Here is a 19623-nt window from a genome sequence, read left to right on the forward strand (position 1 = left end):
CATTGGGATAAATAACTTTACAGACTTTTTGCACTGTTTTTACAAGTAGTTATTGATTTTATTTTGAGTTTTTTTATGGGTATACATCTTAATCATTTTATTCTCTGGGGACCCTTTTTAGGATCTTTTTAGGGTCATAATTCATCCTGGAATAACTTGTCACACACAATATCCAGTGGACCTCATTCCACAGATGACATTCTTTCCTTCTACTTTCATGTCATATTAGCTGTGTAGTATCCATACTGAAGCTTCTTGTTAGGGTTGAATCTTGCCATGAATATACTTTGCCATGAATATACCCAATATACCTGTCTCATGGAACAATTGCATAACCCTGGCTTGACCGTTTTCAGTAGAGGGCATACAGGATGTTTGCTTCTCCTCAGAGCCTCAGTAGATCATCCGGCACTAGACTGTCTCCATCTACCTTACATCAAGGATCATCAGACACTTCAGTGTCCTTGTATCCATACCAACCTGCTACCACTAGATGGTGATGCCCACCCAAACCCCACATGACTTTGTTACCCTTCTTTGGTCATTGTAGAAAGAGATTCTAGTTGTATTGTGTCCTTGAGGCAAGCTCTATAACATGAACATCTACACTCTCTCAGTTAGCTTCTCGGCTGAAAGAATACCAGCCAACATGAGGAAGAAAGTATGCCAAGAATTAGATAAAACAGAACAGATAAGCAGAATCAGTAGGGGAGTAAAGAGGTATTAATTTATTTACTCTAAAAATATGTTTTGATTGCCACGCACAGTGTTGTGTTAGAAGTACTGAGATGAGTAAGGCTTCATTGCTGTTCTCAAGCACTCAGATATTATTAGAGCTACTTTTATCAAAATTATTTTCAAATTTTCACAGAAACTGCCAGAGGCTTCATAACTGATACTTTCATCCATTAAAAAAAATCAACGGCTATGTTGTATTAGTCTGGGTGTTGCTTTTTGATGATGCTTCTTTGATATCTACTGTAAGTAATTACTGCAGGATGGAGGCTCTTTGATATCATGAACTGTAGGCCCAGGAGGCATCTTCAAGAGGAAAGAGTTCTGTTTCCATTGTGATCCTGCTCTTGCCTCCCAGTCACAGGATTTGACTTTTAGAACATGTAACCATGTATAACTATAATTTTCTAACATTTGATCACCAGATCTTAAATTTTTGTCTCCTGGGTGCTTTCAAAGCCTCTGTAAACAGCTCTCAACTAGCAGCTTGTACAATGTTCTATCCCAGGTCTCATCTAACTGTTTGTCACTGTTTCTCCTCCATGTTCCCCACTGCACTGTGAGATTCCCAGAACATAGGGCAGTTTGAGTATGTGGTTTAAAAATTGGTTTGCCAGGGGCGCCTGGGTGGCTCAGTGGGTTAAGCCGCTGCCTTCAGCTCAGGTCATGATCTCGGGGTCCTGGGATCGAGTCCCAAATCGGGCTCTCTGCTCTGCGGGGAGCCTGCTTCCCTCTCTCTCTCTCTCTGCCTGCCTCTCCATCTACTTGTGATTTCTCTCTGTCAAATAAATACATAAAATCTTAAAAAAAATTGGTTTGCCAGATTTAGCAAATAAAAATACAGGACACTCAGTTAAACTTTAATTTTAAGAAAAGAAATTTTTGCTTAGTGTATGTCCCATGACGTATTTGGCACATAATTATATTAGGAAAAATAATTAATTAATCTGAAATTCAAATTTAAGTTTGTTTCCTATATTTTTTTAGATAACAGTACTTTAAAGATGTCTTATAACCTGAAGTTTGCATAATTCTGCCTTTAAATATTTTTTAACTATAGAACACAGATTAATCACTAGCACTGAACATTTTAAAACTCAACTTTATACCAATCCTGTTATCAAATATTGTTGTCTGGGTATGTTGCCTTTATAATTACATTTATATATAACAAAACATACATATATATAACTATAAAAACCATATATATTCATATATGTATTCAATGTATATTTATCTGTATCTAATTGGAAATCAACAACTCATAATAAAATACATAATATAATCAAATAAAAAAGGATTGGATTAAAATTTTGAAGAAACAATAATGGATCTGACAAAATTGAGAGCTTAAATTTAGGTAGAATATGCTTATAGTAGAAAATGCCAAGGTTTCTAGGGAACTTCTTAATTATATTTTGCATATTACTTGGTGCGAGGGAGTCATATTTAGAATGTTTTGAATTTGGAAATCATCTATAGGTTATTAACTTAATTTCCCTGAAGCACAGCTTATGCCCTCAAGTTCTATTTCCTCAGTAGCTCTTTACTGGTGTTACAGATGTTATTTCCATAGAAGAAGGAGATGTATATTTATATGCATTTCATTAGGGAAGTAAAGATAAGGCTCTTCCACTCATCTATTGTCTAAAACTTAAATTTGTAATGCCCAATGTATATTTATTTCTCTTTCTTGTAGTTCTTTCTTGAGATGATAATTTATTATCTAAGTTAAAGTTGTTTAAGTTAAAGGCAGTCTTCTCTGGTAAGCCAGGAAGAGGGGAAATATTCTAATTCAAAGATTCTGGAAATAAATGATGAGAGAAGAGAAATTTTTCTTATTATTTAAAAGACTCATGAAAATGGTCACCATGGAAACCAGACAGGAGTCCATGGCACATCAAGAGATCAGGAGAAGAGGTCTTGAGCTGAGCCTCTGAGTCTTAAATTTGGAATGCTGACATAAATTTTAACCTTCATTTGAGGATAACTTCCTTATAAATTATATGATTTATTTTAGATTATGCAGTCTTGAGACGACAATTTTTATAAAATTCTACTTGTACTCTTTTCTTTTCTTTCTCCCCTCCTTCCATCCCTTCCTTTTTTCTCTCTCCTTAGCTCTTTCTCTTTCTCTTTTTCTTCCTTTCTTCATTCAGTTTTTTTTTCTTTTTTTCTTCTTTCTCCTTTACTTTCCATCTTCCTATTTTTTGAGTGAAGATTTATGGAGGGAAATGTTAAAAAAAGAAGGTAGGACAAAACTCCACTGGGTTTTCTAACTGAAGAATATTACTAAGAAATGGGAAAAATAATACAACATTAAAAATCTAAAAAGAAAGCAATAACTAGAAAATAGATTATTTAATATTCTAAGTGAATATTCCAGCTAGTAAGAGTGAACTCATAGTTTTTCTAAAATTTTGACCCTTTCTTGAGGATTTCCTTATATAATCCATTTGAATACGAATAGAATGTAGTAAAAAAAAATAATCAGCCAGTACAATTACAAATACAGGAAAGTGTTTAGAAAAATTTCAAGTAAGACAACCAGAATACAATTTATATTCATGTATCATATAAATGCAACTAGACCTTCAGAATCCAGAGGTTGTTATACTTTGTAACCTTTGTATACAGTGCAAATCCTGACATGTAACAATCGCTCAAGTACTATTTGCTTTAGAGTCTATAAATACAACAAAACACATACACAAATGCAGGCACACATAACATATATAATCTTAAAAAGTTGAAAATAAAATGTAAATAAATAAAGCTAGCTTATTTTGAAGTTACTGGACAATTAAATATTTTTGTTTCTTTGTCTTTACATAGAACATTGAATCGATGATCTTGCAATATTTTGAACATAGTTATTCCTGAATGTACTTTCATAAAATGAATTACTAATATGTTTTTCTTTTGTTCTCTTTTATTTCCTAAGATATATCTGTTTGAGGATATCTGTTTGAGATTCTTTTCTTCTTTCTTTCCTTTCCTTCCTTCCTTCCTTCCTTCCTTTCTTTAGAGAGAGAGGATGTGAGCGAGCTCACATGTGTGTGTATGGAGGGTGGGTAACAGAGGGAGAGGGAGAAAGAAAATCCCAAGTGGTCTCTAAGCCCAGCTGGGAGCCCAGAGCAGGGCTCAATCCCATGACCCTGAGATCACGACCTCAGCAGGAATCAAGAGTGGGATGCGTCACTGACTGAGCCACCCAGGTGCCTCTTTCTTTGAGATTTTATAATAAAAATATTTTTTTCTAGAATATATGAAACAAATATGACAATATTCACAATTTACATGTCAAAGTATAGGGGTGTTTGCAGGGACAAGAGGCAGCATGAAATACTGTAAATAGCATGACTGTTGGGTTTCAGGATGTTATTTTACTTTTTCAAGTAGCTATTTTAAACTTGTGTGATAAGGGCAAGCTACTTCAGCTCCCTGGGTTTTACCATCTACTTCCCATATTTGATATGAAGAATATTTGGAGAGGATATGTGTCTTTCTGATATAAAGTACGCCTTTAAAATCTTTATAAATGTGAAATGCAGTTTATCTTAAAAGATTCCCATTCTCAGCAAGGGTTAACAGGCCATGAATCTCACAGCACCTATTTTCAAATTATGCTTTGCTTAAAATATGGTACCTATACTCTTATTACTCTAAGTTATGATATAATTTATGCCATATATTTAAAATGAACACATAGGGTTTAAGTGGACTGGGCAGTTGTTCTGAATATTGGCTACACATTAGAATCATCTGTGACACTCTTAAAAACACTAATTCCTGGGGTCTTCACATGATACTAATTAAATCAGTGGTTTAAAAAACTCTCCTAAATTATTCTAATGTGTAGCCCATGTTCTAATGTGTAGAGCCCCTAAACTCAGAAGCTTATGGATCTGAACTCATTTTAGGCTGCTTTAAAACCTGAGAATCTGGATGGATTGATAGAATGTATTCACTGATTTATTCATTAAATATGTTTGGTAACCACTGCATGCTAGGCACAATACTAAGGTTGGGGAATTAATACAATATGATGCTTGTCCCAAAAAGGTTGCAGTATATCAGAGAATATGGGAACCTAAATGAGTAACTATGGATTAAAATGTTTACTATATTATGCCAATAATAGTGAACACTGCATGTTCACAATGTTCAAGGCACTGTTCTAAAAACTTAACAGTAGCTAATTCTTTTAATACTAACAATGATCTTATGAAGTAGTTAACATTCTTCTCTGACTACATTATAAATGAAACTAAGATACAGGAATTTTAAATAATCACTTTTTTTTAAGATTTTACCTATTTATTTGATAGAGATCACAAGTAGGCAGAGAAACAGACATGGGAGAGGGAACAGGCTCCCCACCGAGCAGAGAGCCCAACACAGGGCTTAATCGCAGGACCCTAAGATCACGACGAGCCAAAGGCAGAGGCTTAACCCACTGAGCCACCCAGGTACCCCTAAATAATCACTTTAAACACAACCAGTAAGCAACACTGCCAAGATTAAATCCATACAGATTGAATTCAGAGATTGTGCTCTTACTCAGCTAAGTGTCTATCTGCCTTCTCTTCTTTAGTATTTATGACTGACAATGTGTTGAATGTTTACCATATGCCAAGACCTGTTCTTTACAAGTATAGCTTATTGCATTTTCACGATTAACCCGCGTTTCCCCCATTTTATAGATTATAGAAGTTAAGGAACAGAACTGAATACTTTATTACTTCAATTGTAGCAAATGGGCTCTTGGGTCATTAGTCAATGTTCTTGTTACATCCACATGCCTAGCACAGCTCAACATCCCTGCTAAATCCTGAAGAGACGTAAAAACCAAGTATTTAGCAAAATAAAAGAAGCAATCAGTTCAATTTTCAAGCTTCTGGCATTGCATTGATTACTACATAACTTTAAATTATTGACTTTAGCTCAATAAACTACTTATAAGAAAGTTATAAGAAAATGAAACATTGAAAAAACAACAGAAAGCACCTAAATCACTACAGTGAATCTTACAATGTTAGATTTTAAGTGGTTAGGACTCTTTATATTTAAATGTTTTATGAATAGTTGCAACAGTTGTATGCATACCATTAAGAACATAATTATCTTTTATGTATATGGTGCAGTTTCCAGAGATTCTATTAAGCAATGATTCTGGTACAAAGTTTCCAGGGGTTCTATTAAGCAATGATTCTAAACCCTGTTTTGAAGGACAAAATTTGTGTAACTTTACTTGGTCATTAAAATGCAAAACAGAATGCTGCCATTAGATTTAATATATTTTTTACTGTAGTTGAAACAAATCACTTCCTTTACCAAAACTATTAACTAAGAATTACCACAAGACCTTGTCCTATAATTTAAGTACATTTACAAAGACACAAACACTACCAGACTAGAAAGTGGTTTTCAAATTTCCAAGTGTCTTAAAGAGTGAGCCTCAATTTCCAAACTATATGTCTACTGCTTAACCCACTCTAATGTACAGTATGTAAATAACTGGAAATTAAAATTAATGAATCCTCTCTTACGTCATTATCATCACCAAATACCATGTACTTACCATGTTTCAGGGACTGTACAATTCCTTCACCTCAATATTGCTAATATCTTTGCAGCAACCATACTAGAAAGATAATATTATCTATATTTTAGAGAGGGGAAATAAGAATTTCTAGTCAATACAAAAAGATAGTTCAGAGAGGAATTTTATTTTTGTTATTTAAGGCCTTAATAATCCAACATGATTGTCAAAAAGTTTGCCTACACATACTTTTGTACTGAATAATAAACCTAAAATTTAAAGTAATGTGAGAAAAAAGAACCATGATTTACTATACTGCTTTTTTGGTTTGCAAAATGATTATCTATATAACCAAGAGAACAAGGTATTTTTCAAATTATATTTTCCATTTTCTCATTTCCACATTAGAAAATGAGATTTTTAGGTTTAGAAGCTTGCCCAATCCCCTCTGGCCCAAAAAGTCAGAGCCAGTTTTCAAGTGTGAATCTGTTAGGTTTGAAATCCAGTAGGCACTATGAAACACCCTTTGGGTTCAGGCTCAAAATGTAATTAGATCTCGTTTTTCACTCTGGGCGTCCAGGAAAGAAAGGGTTTTGCCTATCATAATGAAAGAGTGAAATATGGCCAGTGACCACAGAGTGAAGGTGAGTTTCCAAGAGCACTGGTTGGACAGGACTATGTCCTGGAAAACACTGACTGAAATACTTGTAGTTTCTCAAGTACTGAGAAATAAAGCTCTTTTATTATATTTTTTTACCCAGTATCAGACAAATGAAAAAAATTCCTGGGGCCATATTCTAAATCTGGCATGCTTGGAGAATAGAGAGATAAATAACCCTAGACCCATAAGTTACAACTTCTTTGAGTTAAATTTCCATATTTTGCCTGGAAGCTAGATTGGAGTTTTATATAATATATAAGTTTGTGTATATACAAACTTATGAAAAAGGTTCGTATTTTTGTCTAAAATCCTTGTTGAAGGTCTTGAGTCTTTAAGGACAGTTTATACAAGTGTCTATATAATGATATTAGCACTTACTAACAAAAATATTTTGGAAAAACAAACTCATTTTCTTATATTACATAATAATAATTAGGTAAGACATCTGCCCTCTTCTTTTTGTTTGATAGTGAACTCATAATTAAATATTTCCTGGTAGACCACAGATCCAGCACTAGTCAAAAATACTGGAGTGTTTTCCACCTCCTCTTTCTGCATGGCTTTCATTTTCTATTTCTAATGACTTTTATGTATAATTGCCTCGTTCACATAAGTCAATCAGAGAAAGACAATTATATGATCTCACTGATATGTGCAATTTAAGAAACAAGGCAGAGGATCATAGGGGAAGAGAGGAAAAAATAAAACAAGATGAAATCAGAGAGGGAGACAAACCATAAGAGACTCTTAATCTCAGGAAACAAACTGAGGGTTGCTGGAGGGGGTTGGGGGGTAGGAAGAATGGAGTGGATGGGTGATGGACATTGGAGAGGGTATGTGTGGTAATAAGCTCTGGGTATTATATAAGACTAATGAATCACGAACCTGTGCCCCTGAAACAAATAATACATTGTATGTTAATTAATTGAATTAAAATTAAAGTATAGGGGCGCCTGGGTGGCTCAGTGGGTTAAAGCCTCTGCCTTCGGCTCAGGTAATAGTCTCAGGGTCCTGGGATTGAGCCCCACATCCGGCTCTCTGCTCAGCAGGGAGCCTGCTTCCTCCTCTCTCTCTGCCTGCCTCTCTGCCTATTTGTGATCTCTGTTAAATAAATAAAATATTTTTTTTAAAAATTAAAATATAGCCAGTTAAAATTTATTAAATAAGATCTGATAAAATAAGATCAACATTCATTTTGCAGTTGAGCATATTGAGATACAGTGAAGGTTTTCCAAGCTCTAGTTCAATGACACCAGTCTTTTCAGTTTCTAAAACATGGCGAGTGTTCTCCTGCCTCAGAAGTTCCAGCTGTTGTTCCTTATGACTGTAAACCCCTTCCTTTCTTCACTCTCACTATCAACCATTTCTCCCCACCTCCAACCCATATAAATGCAAACACACATACAACATCCTTTGCATAGTTGACTTTTTTGGATCTATACCTAATATTACTATTCCAGAGAGAATTTTCCTTATGTTTTATTTTTTTTAACATTCTATGGAAAGATATCCAGTCTCTTCTTCATGCCACACTTGTTCAGTTCTTCATTGCCCATCCCACAAGCTGCAAGATATATTACTTCGTGCGACCCAAAACCTTACTTGACTTTAAGCTCCATAAGGACAAAGACCAATTCTAGTTCATCTACCATTGTATGCCCAACACATAGCCATGCCTGGTGCATGGTAGTTTAATAAATATACAATAAATAGTATGAACAAATCAATATGCTCATACACATATACTTAATAACTTTGGGTTTTCATATTTTGTTCAACATTCTACTGCAGTTCTTTTTATAGAAACAGGCAAAAAAAGAAAAAAATACAGGCTTGATGAGTTACCATTAAAGGAATGAAAATAGATTCACTTAGACTAATTATTTTAAAAGGCTACTTATGATCTGTTAGTTGATGGATTGAGATAACCAGATAGTTGTGAAACATTAGGATTACAATAATCCTTTTGGAGCCTAGAACATGAACTGGCTAAGTTTAAGAAGCACAAATGCAAAGAGAGAAGAGGGTAAGAGGTGGGGTAGTGTGCCCAGGTTGGGCACAAGGGCTGTGCCTCAGTAGTCTCGCAGACCTCCTGCAAATAGTCACATGACTTACTGTCAGTGATGCCAACTAGGGAAGTGAAGGATGTATACCTCTATTTACAGATTCATTTAAACACTCAAACATAGTGAGTTGTTTCTATGGTAGAATTTTCTTCTCAGTGTTTAGAATATATCAATAAAACAAAGATTCCTTTTCTTGAGTTCACATTTTAATGGGAGGGAGGAGCATAGACTGACAATAACAGTAATCATAACAAATGAGAAAAAGATATAGTATACGGGACTGTATTAAGAGCTATGGGAGAAAACAGAATTAGGTAAAGGGGATCAGAAACACCAAGATCCTGAGGGAGAATAGTTCGTACTATTAAATAGGGTAGTCTGGGAAACACTTGTTGGGCATAAGATTTTAGCAAAGATTTAAGGAGAGAATTTAGCCCAAAGATAACATGTGAACAAAGCTTTCCAAGCAGAAGAAACAGCTAATGCAAAGACCATTAGATTGAGCATGTCAGGCATGTTTAAGAAATAGCAAGGGAGTCCTGGTGGATGGAGCAGAAGGAGCAACGAAAAGGGAAGAGTACTAGGAAATGAGGTCAGAAAGGTAATGGAGTGGGGACAGATTATGTGGAGTCATAGTGAAGACTTGTGTGTGACTCTGAGTAAAATGGAAAGTTACTGGAGGGTTTTGATTTAAGCTAACTTCCTTAGAAAACAAAACCAAACTAAAACAAAAAACCCACTCTGGCTGCTGTGTTGAATATAGCCTATAGAGAAAAATGAAGGAGCTGAAAGACCAGTTTGGAAGCTATTGCTGTAATTAGGTAAAAAGATGATGATAGTTTGATTCAACCAGTATCTGTGAAGGTGGTTAGAAGTGGTAGCATTCTTGGATACATTTCAAAGGTAGAGCCAGTTTCTGACCAATTATCATCTGTGATAGAAAGGAAGGAATCGAAGAAAATTCCAAGTTTTAAATTTAATCTGTTATAAGTATAAATAACTTTTTCATTCCTCTACACTATTCTACGTAAGATTTATAAGGCAAAAGAGATATTTTTGAACATTTTACAATGAAAACTTATTTTGGGGACTTAAAACATTGTTTCTTTGCTCCTTTAAATTTTAATTTTACCTAATTCAGCACATTACCTTTGTGAGGTAAAGCTATACTGTAAAATGTCATTGAGCAATTCAAGATTATATAATTGTGTTTTCCTTCTCTGCTGAAAATATCACTATTGTTCAACATGGGGAATGTCCTTTGCATTTTAACTTTCAGAAGTGGATCTGTCTTGGTAAACTATGTATTCTATTTATGGAGTGCTTTATCATTTCTGACATGCTGTGACATGTGTTATCTCATCCCATCCTCTCCACAACCATGGCAGATAGCAGGGCAGGAAATATGCATAGGAAATTGAAGTTTAAGTAACTAAGTAGCTACCATGAGAACCCCTTCTTTCTTAGGTTTAGCTCACTCACTGATGTGCTTTGAGCTAGTTCCAGCTGAGGAGGAAGGATGGGAAACTTAGGGTGTCCTATGCTCACTCAAAGCTGAGTAGTCCAGGCCAGGATCAAATTTGTGACCTCCTTATCATCAGTGCCCCCAGTCAAGTGGGTTAACAAATCATTTTGTAAATCAAACTTAATTACATCTCCAGAATCCGCTAGCCATTAGTTCCCCTTTATTTTCCTAGGTACTTTCACTATTTTTGTATTCTCTCATCCATACCATGTTTCTCATCTTTTTCATTCAGGAAGGTCAACTGCACCTTTGCTGGCCTGTCTACAAAGTACTAAAGCTTGCTTCCTGGATTACAGTCAAAGAATCTGAGAAATTAACAATGCCACCCTCAGGGTGCATAAGAAAATGGGGAGAAGAAAGATGCCATTGTGAAGATCAACAAGGTGTGGTAGATATGGTATCTTTTTCTGGTTGAATCCGAGGCAATCAAAGAACAACTTGTTTTGTTTTCAAGGGTCTCCTGGGAAATCTACATTAGTAATGTATTCATCAGGACCATCCGCTTCAACCTGAGTGTCCTCAGCTTTCAGTCTTTCACTCAACTGCTGCAAGCACCTGGCTCCTAAAATTCAGCTAGGGAAGTATAATGGGAATAGTAATAATCCTATTGCTGCAATGTCTTTCTTCTCTTTAAATTAAGCCACGCAATTAATTTATACCAATCTCTTTTTTTCAAGGGCGGAAATGAAGTCTGTTTTTGGAATGTAAAGATAACTTCAGCATTTTTTACAGTCTTGGTAGTTATGGGGGTGGTGGGGGAGGGAAAGGAAAGTCATTTGAGTAAGTAAAACATATTTAACTACTACGGAGAGAGAAATTTTAATGTATATATAAAGAATCGTTTGTAAGAAGTGCAGACAAATGCGAAATGGCATTATTAATAAGTAATGCCGTTAAAGAGACGGTTCTTTCTCAGCACTCACACCTCTGAATCATCTTGGGGTTCCCTGACTTCCTGGTTCCCTGTACCCTCCAGCAGTGACACCCCTTCTCCTAATCATTGTCAGGGGTTTAAGTGCCATCGTCAGGATGAAGCTTATTATCTACCTGCTCCCCCAGCTTCTCTCTGAGTGACACACCACCCACGCCTCCACGCACAGCTCTTCTCCTTCCGCAGCTCCCAGAAGGAAGCTGAAGCGCTGCAGAGGGAGCCCGAGCCTACTCTCGCCTGCACCCCGAGACCACGAAGCTCCACGCTCCAGATTACCCACCGAGTCTGTGCCCTGCTCGGTCCACCGCCCACACCCCCACCCTGCCGCGCCGCGCCGCGCCGCGCGCTGCAGGAGTAGGAAGCGGCCCTGCGCTGCGCTTCCAGCTGCGTCTGCCCGAGCGCGGCACGTGCTCCCGGCGCTGGCGCGCGCGAGAGCGCCACCGCCGCGGGCCCCGGAGCCGCTCTGCCTCCTGTCGCCGCTGCCTCCGTCGCCGTCACTCGCGCTCCAGCTGCAGCCCAGGCCGGCACGCGAGCGCAGGAAGCCCGCGAGGAGCGGCTGGCTGGGGGCGCCAGGCTCAGGGCGCGCGCCAGGTAAGCACAGCGCGGTTTTCATTCTTTCAGCTTGAGAGTCCACCACGGCAGTAGGATAGCGCCGGAGCCCCTCCCCCAGCACGGGGACGGGTAGCATTCAGGCGAGGGGCGGGAGCGCGGGCAAAGGCACCCAGGAGGGCAGGTGGTGGGCAGGTGGAGAATGGTGGAGCCAGGGACGCTGAGACGTCCTGCAAGTTTAGAAAAGTCACCCTGCAAGGACGTGTGCTGTGTGAATCAGACACGAATTTCTAGTCAGGAGCCCAGGCTACCGCGGCGTCGCTCCAACGAGAGGTTTATGAAGATCATTTTGATTTTATTTGCATAAGTGAGGGACTTAAGTGGGCTCGTTTCCATAGAAAACGAACTAAAAAAAAAGCAGAGGAGAAAATAGAGATCTGAGCCAAAGGAGGCGTTTGGATTTCGGTCTCTCTTTCTCGCATACCGATACATGTGCACAAAAGGGTGCCTTGTAGGGAGAAGGGAGCTTATCGGTCTTTGAGACCATTAGGTGTTTGGGGGCTAGGAAGAGCACTCGCTAATGCTTTTCCCTGAAAAGAAGCAGCAGAAGAGAGACCTGGCGGGGTGTGAATGCCAATGTTCCATTTCTAAAATGACACTTGCATGACTGCACTACGGAGGAAGAGGTTTTCTAGATCAGGGGGCCATTTTTAAGGGGGTATACCTATCGCTCTGGACCTATAAGCTCAGGTTCAAGTACTCCCAGTGGGGGATACGGAAAAAACCTTACACTAGGTTTCTTTATGGAACTTTGGAAAAGGATGGGGTCAGAAAGAGGAACGGGTGGGGGTTGGGGAGGAAAGGGAGTTGAGTATGAATGAATGGGGGTGGGGGAGGAGAAGGAGAGGAAGCGTGGAAGTCAGGCTTGGTATCCGTGAGTTCGTTTAGTCCCACCCTGGGTAGTTCTGGATTTGGTCTCTAGGAAAATGTGTGACCTTGAAAAAGTCCCTTAACCTTTGTGTACTCAGTTTCTCCATTTCTTTCATTTCTGCAAATCATAGAGATTCTTCTGTGTTTGAGGGCACAGAAGTTCTGTGGAGTAATGTCTTTCTGTGATCCTATGGGTTTTTAGATCTGCATACAAGGAAGGAAGAGCACCCAGAAATCCAGATCAATGAATCTTCAGGGCATTCTCCCTAAAAGTACCAAAGACATTTGCAAGCTCCTGGCTGTGCTGTTGGTGTAATGCATGCTGAGAGGTCTGTGGAAATGGTTGAGAAGGACAAGCAGACACTTAGACTATAACCAAGGGAACCTAGAGTTCTGAGTGCTGTTTGGAGAGATTCAGATCCACAGAGCCTAAAGTCACTTGCTTTTTTAAGGTAACAAATAAAGAAGGAGCTTTGGTGGCAAGCTGTGAAGTTCTTTGAATCTGAGGGTTTGGGAAATAATCTGGAATTGATTCTAAACAAGGAAAATGAATGGCATCTTACTTGAAAGGTTGGGCATTCCAGATGGCAGGAAGGTTTTAGAGTGCAATCTGAGAACACTGTAATCTGCGCACAGAGGTTAGGAGGGAGAGGAGAATGGATATTGTTCCTGAGACAAGGGTTCCTAGACTCCTAGGAAGCAAGTGGCATCTGCCCATTGTCTTTGACACCTCTGCCACTTGTCCAAGGAGGGCACAGGTACTTCTTTCCCTTTAATGCAAGCTTATTCCTAGAACTCAGGGATCTGAGTTCAAGTCTTATGGGTGCCCCTGATTCCTCTTATCATGTGAGCATCTGGATTCGGAGCTGGTTCCCCCATCCAGATTCGACCCAAAGTCTGTGTTCCTAAAGGAACTCACTGTGCCACTTGGTGGCACCAAAAAGTTGTGCTGAGAACTCTGTTCTCTATAAATACAAACTACCACCCCTCCCTCCTCCGCGAACTCCCCTTCCCCCCAACCCTCCCCTTTCTCAGTAGCAGGGAGATTGCTGCACACGCCGCCCTCAGCTCTGCTGTTCTGTGCGCACTGAGCGCAGGAGATGAGCTTAAGATCTTCTTAGTGGGGAGCCTGGGAATGGAGAGGCTGACTCTGCCCCGCTGATCAGCACAGCCCAACTTTATGGGGGGCTAGCTAGACTGCATCTCACTGCCCGCTGCGCGGCCAAGAGGGGGGTAAGCTTGCTAAGGGTCTGTGTGCCCAAGTGTCCCTGCGCTCGGGAAGGATGTAGGAGCTATCAGCTTGCTGGGTACCTCACAGTTTGGTTTGGGAGTGGGAAGAGCGTGGAGCAGGTTGGTCAGACCTTGAGCTTAAAGTCTGCTCTGTTTGCTGATGGCCTTAGTTAAACCTGTTGGGAGAAAAGGCAAGAGCAATGGGGTATAAAGGAGGGAATGGCTGCAAGGATTGAGAAACGGATCCTGCATGCCTTCGGATCCGAGTTCCCGCTCCCTAAGGCCAGGTGCGCATGTTTAGAATGCAGATTATGCTGCCCCAAACCACCCGAGGGTTCGGAATTGGGAGAAGCAGAGGTGGAGAGGGAAGGAAGGAGAATCGCTTCCCAGTAGATCGGTAAGATGCTGCGACCAGTAGCGCCTGCTGCAGGAGGAGGGGGGACAGCGGGTGGTGCTGAAATCACAGCTCTCAGGCTAGCGTGCTTCTTTCTGAACCCCAGTCTGCGCCCTCTCGCTCTTTCCTCTCCTGTGGTTGCATCTTTCCCCTTGGAAACACAGCCTGCCAGTGACCCGGGAGCGGCAGCATGAGTAGCATGCCGAGGAGGGAACCCAGGCTACAGTGACTTGGGGAAAGAACCCCAGTCAGGCCCGTGAGCTAACCGGTGACCGGAGACTAACCCAGACTTTGGACCTCATGAAGGGAAATGAAGAGTCTGCCTGGAAGGCTCTTGAAACTGGTGCTGCAATTTCCAATCGCCCTCATTTCCCTCCGGAGCAGGTGCTGTAGGGCAGGGAAATTGAGGAGAGGTTAACAAGCACTTGTGCTTATTTAGGCACAATCCTGGTGCTGCCTCAGCTGAATTGTAAGCTTGAGTAACCAGGCAGATAGATTCTCCAACACTTTACTTCCCGCTAAGAAATTGACACAGGCCAGTGGGAAGGCAGAATCTCCCTCCCACCTTTTGCTTCTTTCTCTACATATTGTTTTATTGTTCTAAGTCCCTTGAGACTCAGCCAGAGCTAATCTGTATTCTTAATGTTGGCTTCTGGCCATTCGAGACAGCCAAGTTAACATTGCCTTTTACTACGTTCAGCCACTTCTCCCAGTGGGGCTAAGCCAAGGTTTTCTGTAGAATCCTCTTAGTTAGACAACATTCTGGATACTCTTTTGAGTTTTGATGTGTTTAGGTATGCTACCTCTTGTTAGATGTGCTTTGTGCCCCTCATAACCACCACAGAGCACAAGGAATTTTCTCCTGTAATGTCTCTCGTGTATCTATGATTTTCACATTTAAGAATCAACTGTGACTATTTCTGTCCTCTATAGATTTCAGTTTCTGTTTAAAAGGATGTTTAGTTTGGGACTTGAAAATACTGCTTCTTAAACTCATCAGGTTAATGCACATCCTACAAAGGCTTCTCCAGGGGGGACCGTTTCAGCACGTCGGACAGATCCTTCAGGGTTTCTTAGGAGAAGAATGTGGGTAGAATACTATCCACCTAACTGCTTCTTGTAAGAGAAAAGATTTCCCCTAGTCATTTACACTCTGCTTGACACAATGTATCATTTGGATATTTTCATTGCACCCCCTAGATCTCTACGGTCACAAGGCAGTATTTTGGCTGTGGGCTGTACCCAAAGAGAAACCAAACTGCAATATTGATTTTTTAAAGGACTTATTGAGATTATTTGGGAGAGGGTGTGATGTTTGAACAATCCAAATATGTACTTCCGTAGGGAGACACAGGCCTCTTCCATCACTTAAGAGTCCATGTGATGGATCTGGTGACAAACACCAACGTGAAAACTTTGTCCAACCAGCACAAAACATATATCACGTTTGTGACTAAAGGATTTTAATACTTCTAATGTTCTCATTTTTGTTCAAAACACATTAAAGAATTTATAGGAGTCTTACATTTTCTTTTATGGAATTTTAAGAGCATTTTAGATTAAAAAACTAAATTAAATGTCAATAAAGCATAGGTGAAATTACAGATGGAAAATATGAAATGGCAGTAATCATGAAAAATATTGTACTTATTTGTATACCATTCTCTCCCAGGCTTTCTGTCCTTATGGGATGAAGAAAGACATGCATTCAACTATTCTTCCCTTATCCTCTTTGCTCTGTTATTTTAATAGAGTATAAACTAACTTTATAAAATATTGAAGACTATCTTTTGATATCTATTGGGATATGCTAAAGTTAATTGGTTTCTTTGGAGTTTGGATATGCTGAAGGTGTAGTAATACAAAGCAGGAACATTTTACAGTTTAGAAATATTGTTATTTTTAAAATTCAGAGGAATATTAATGCTAGTCCTGGAGCATCATTTAGTCATTATTTTCATTAATGAGTGGATCTTAGGAGGACACAAGATAAAAGCATCAAAAGAAATCTTTTTTAGTTCATGATGTGAAAAATAAAATTTGAATTTTGATTTTGAATTTTTGGCTATTTGTAAAAGGCAATATCTTCTTGGTATTTCTTCATCTCAGTCAGTTAAAACGTAGTTGTAAAAAGCATTATGCCATGAGCCTGCTTTCATTTCCTTTAAGTTCACAGAGGAAGAAAAAAATCTAGATTTTACCAGTTCTAGTTTTGTTTGAATTATATATCCAACTTTAGTCAGAAGGGTAACGAAACAAAAGCCTTGATTCAGGCTCATCCCTGCTTCAGCAACTACCCTTCCTTGAGCATGTTGGGCGCCATGCCATGCACTGGTGTTATTTAATCCTCATAACAATTATGCAAGGCAATATTTGTTCTTAATTCTCTGTTGTTAAAACCAAGTTGTTGTTTTCCTTCCATTGTCATATGAAAGGAAATGGGAAAAATGAGTAAATACACACATCTGATTGGTTTGGAAATCAAGCTTACCCTCCTTCATCACATTAGGTAACTTTAATCTATGGTGTGCCGAAACATTATGGAATTGTTTTCTCGTGATTTCCAGTGAGTTGTGGTATGATTGGAAAGGCAGACGCTCACACAAGATTTGTCTGAGTTTGAATCCCATCTTTGTATGGGATTACTAGCTGTGTAACCAAGGGAGAGTTACTTAATATTGCTCTGCCTCTGTTTTCTTTATTTTTCAAATGGGGAGCGGGGGGTGAGTGGGCGCTTGGGTGGCTCTGTCGGTTAAATGTCAGACTCTTGAAGATAGCTCATGTCTTGATATCAGAGTCTTAAGCTCAAGCCCCACATTGGGCTCCATGCTGGGCATGGACTTTGCTTTAAAAAAAAATGAGGAACAGGTTGTAACACTATAAGGTGCATTGAATAATTATGATGAATTAACTGTACAAATATAAGCAAAGTTCTAGACCACAATTAAGAGTGTAGAAATCATAGTTGTGACTGTTAATCTCATCTAGGCCTTTGAATATCAAATGTTTCCTAGCTTTCCCTAGTTTCTGAATTTAATCTTCTCAGCAACCCTGTGGTTGGTACATAATTGCTGTTTCAAATATCTTCTCTTATTTTAGTCAAACTAGTTGGGAAATTTAAAGGAAAGACTTATATGTGAAAAATGTGTTTTATGTAGATACTATTCTGTTGGTCTTATAAAAATATCAGACCTATGAATAATTCCCTAATGATCGTTTTCCACAGTAACTCTGGCTATAGGTCATTGTTCATAAGCTTAATGCTCTTAAACATAAATGTTATGAGGAAAATTAAAAGATCATAATCATAATGGTGCTAGTGGGCACTGTAATAGTAATAATAATAATAATGTAGCCTATTTACATTCATAATACTTTACAAAGGAATAATTGAAAAATATTTCTTAAAAACTAATTTGCCTTAATACACAATAAGGCAGAACTCTTTAAAGACTGAGAAGAAAGGTAAATAGCATAATAATTACCTTTTTAAAAATAAAAATTGGATTTTGAAAAATTAATGTACAATTACTATATAAAATATTCTTTGCTTTGCTACAAAGTTAAAATGAACTTGATATTTCATATTAAAAATGGCCTTTGAAATGATCAAGTATATCACAGGATACTCTTCTCATTCATTTATATAATAAATGACTTATGACCACTCAGAACCACGCTACCATGCTTATTTGATGTAAGGCAATATAATCCTTCATTCTCAGGATTTAATCTGTATTTCTCAAATTGCAATTCTAAGCTTTAAAAGCATACAATGTAGCCAGAAAAAATTTATAAACTAAAGAAGGCATAAGACAAACCTATTCCAAACTACTGTTCTTAAATTATTAGGATGCTTCAGGAAAAAGTTTTCTGGGACTGACAAAGCCAGATGATTAGTTCTTAATTATATTCTTTTCTGATGCTTATGTAGATGGTGCCAGGATATAGATCAGAAGTTTTCAGCTGGAGATGACTTTGACTTACAGGGGACATTTGACAGTGTCTGGGGACATTTTCATTTGTTACAACTAGAGGAGGTGTGTTTGCTATTGGCATCTAGAGACCTCTACAAGGCACAGGACAGTAAACCTCCACAGTATGTCGCTAAGGTTGGGGAACTATAATCTAAATGATTGCAGGAAATAGAGTTACCTCTATTTATTTAGTTGGCTTGTATGGCATCTAAATGTGGTTGGCTGGCATTACATAAACTTGTAATGTAAAGGAGAGAGAGTCTCCAGAATGTTTTGGAGTCAATGCATAAGGTTTAACCAGCCAACCCATTTGGTCTTTTGGGAGATATTATCATCCGATTATGTTGAGTATGGGCTTTGGAGCCAGAGGGAGTTGGGTTCATGTCCTGACTTTGCCATTTATTATAGGTATAGGACTCCTGGCAAGATTCTTCACCTCAAAATCTCAATTTCTAGAGATATTTAATGTAGGTAGTAATCACACCTACCTCATGGGTCATTTTGAGACTGATGTTAAATAATGCTTGTACATTATTTAGCACAAAGTAGTCACTCAATAAATATTAGCCATTGATAAGTAACTAGAGATCAAATGTGCAAAAGCACATTTTCAAGCACCTGATGATAGGTAATATAATAGGCACAATAATGCTTTACAGTCTTTCGAGGTATGCCATAAATAACAAGAAAGCAGCTGAAGGCTGCAAAATGGGAAGATGCCTGGAATCCCTGCTTGATAATTAAATTGAAACTAGTTAACAGTAGATTACATCATTTTTATTGCTTTGCTGTAGAAGGCTGTTTCAGGTCTTCATGGACTACTAAACCAGTTGTTTAATGATTTACAATGATTTAGTGAGCTTTATTCTAGTGCTAGCACCTTTTAATTAATGCAGAAAATAACAGATTTCACTTTTGTACAATGATATTTTATGGCCCCTTTTTGGTTTAAGGGAGTTTCATTGAAAATATGGCATGTTTTTTGGATCTGAGCTAAACAGAGAGGGTTCTGGGCTTTTTTGTTTACAAGGTCACAAATGTGTGCTTGAGATAGCTCCAACAATGGAGCTTTCCTAGACT

The 19623-nt window shown here is 38.6% G+C and overlaps 1 protein-coding gene across 2 annotated transcripts in view; it reads left to right on the plus strand.

The window, feature by feature from the left end:
• The window catches only part of GRM5 (glutamate metabotropic receptor 5), a 558863-nt gene that overhangs the window by 22914 nt on the left and 516326 nt on the right, over positions 1-19623 (plus strand). Inside the window, exon 3 of one of the 2 annotated variants that reach the window (XM_082749014.1) lies at positions 10765-12054. The gene's annotated coding sequence lies outside the window, so the exon portion shown is untranslated. Of the gene's footprint in view, positions 1-10764; positions 12055-13995; positions 14176-19623 lie in introns of those variants that run through there. The other variant, XM_082749013.1, reaches the window with a different exon arrangement.

Source organism: Mustela nivalis (assembly GCF_964662115.1).
Source record: "Mustela nivalis genome assembly, chromosome: 9".
NCBI classification, from domain to species: Eukaryota; Metazoa; Chordata; class Mammalia; order Carnivora; family Mustelidae; genus Mustela; species Mustela nivalis.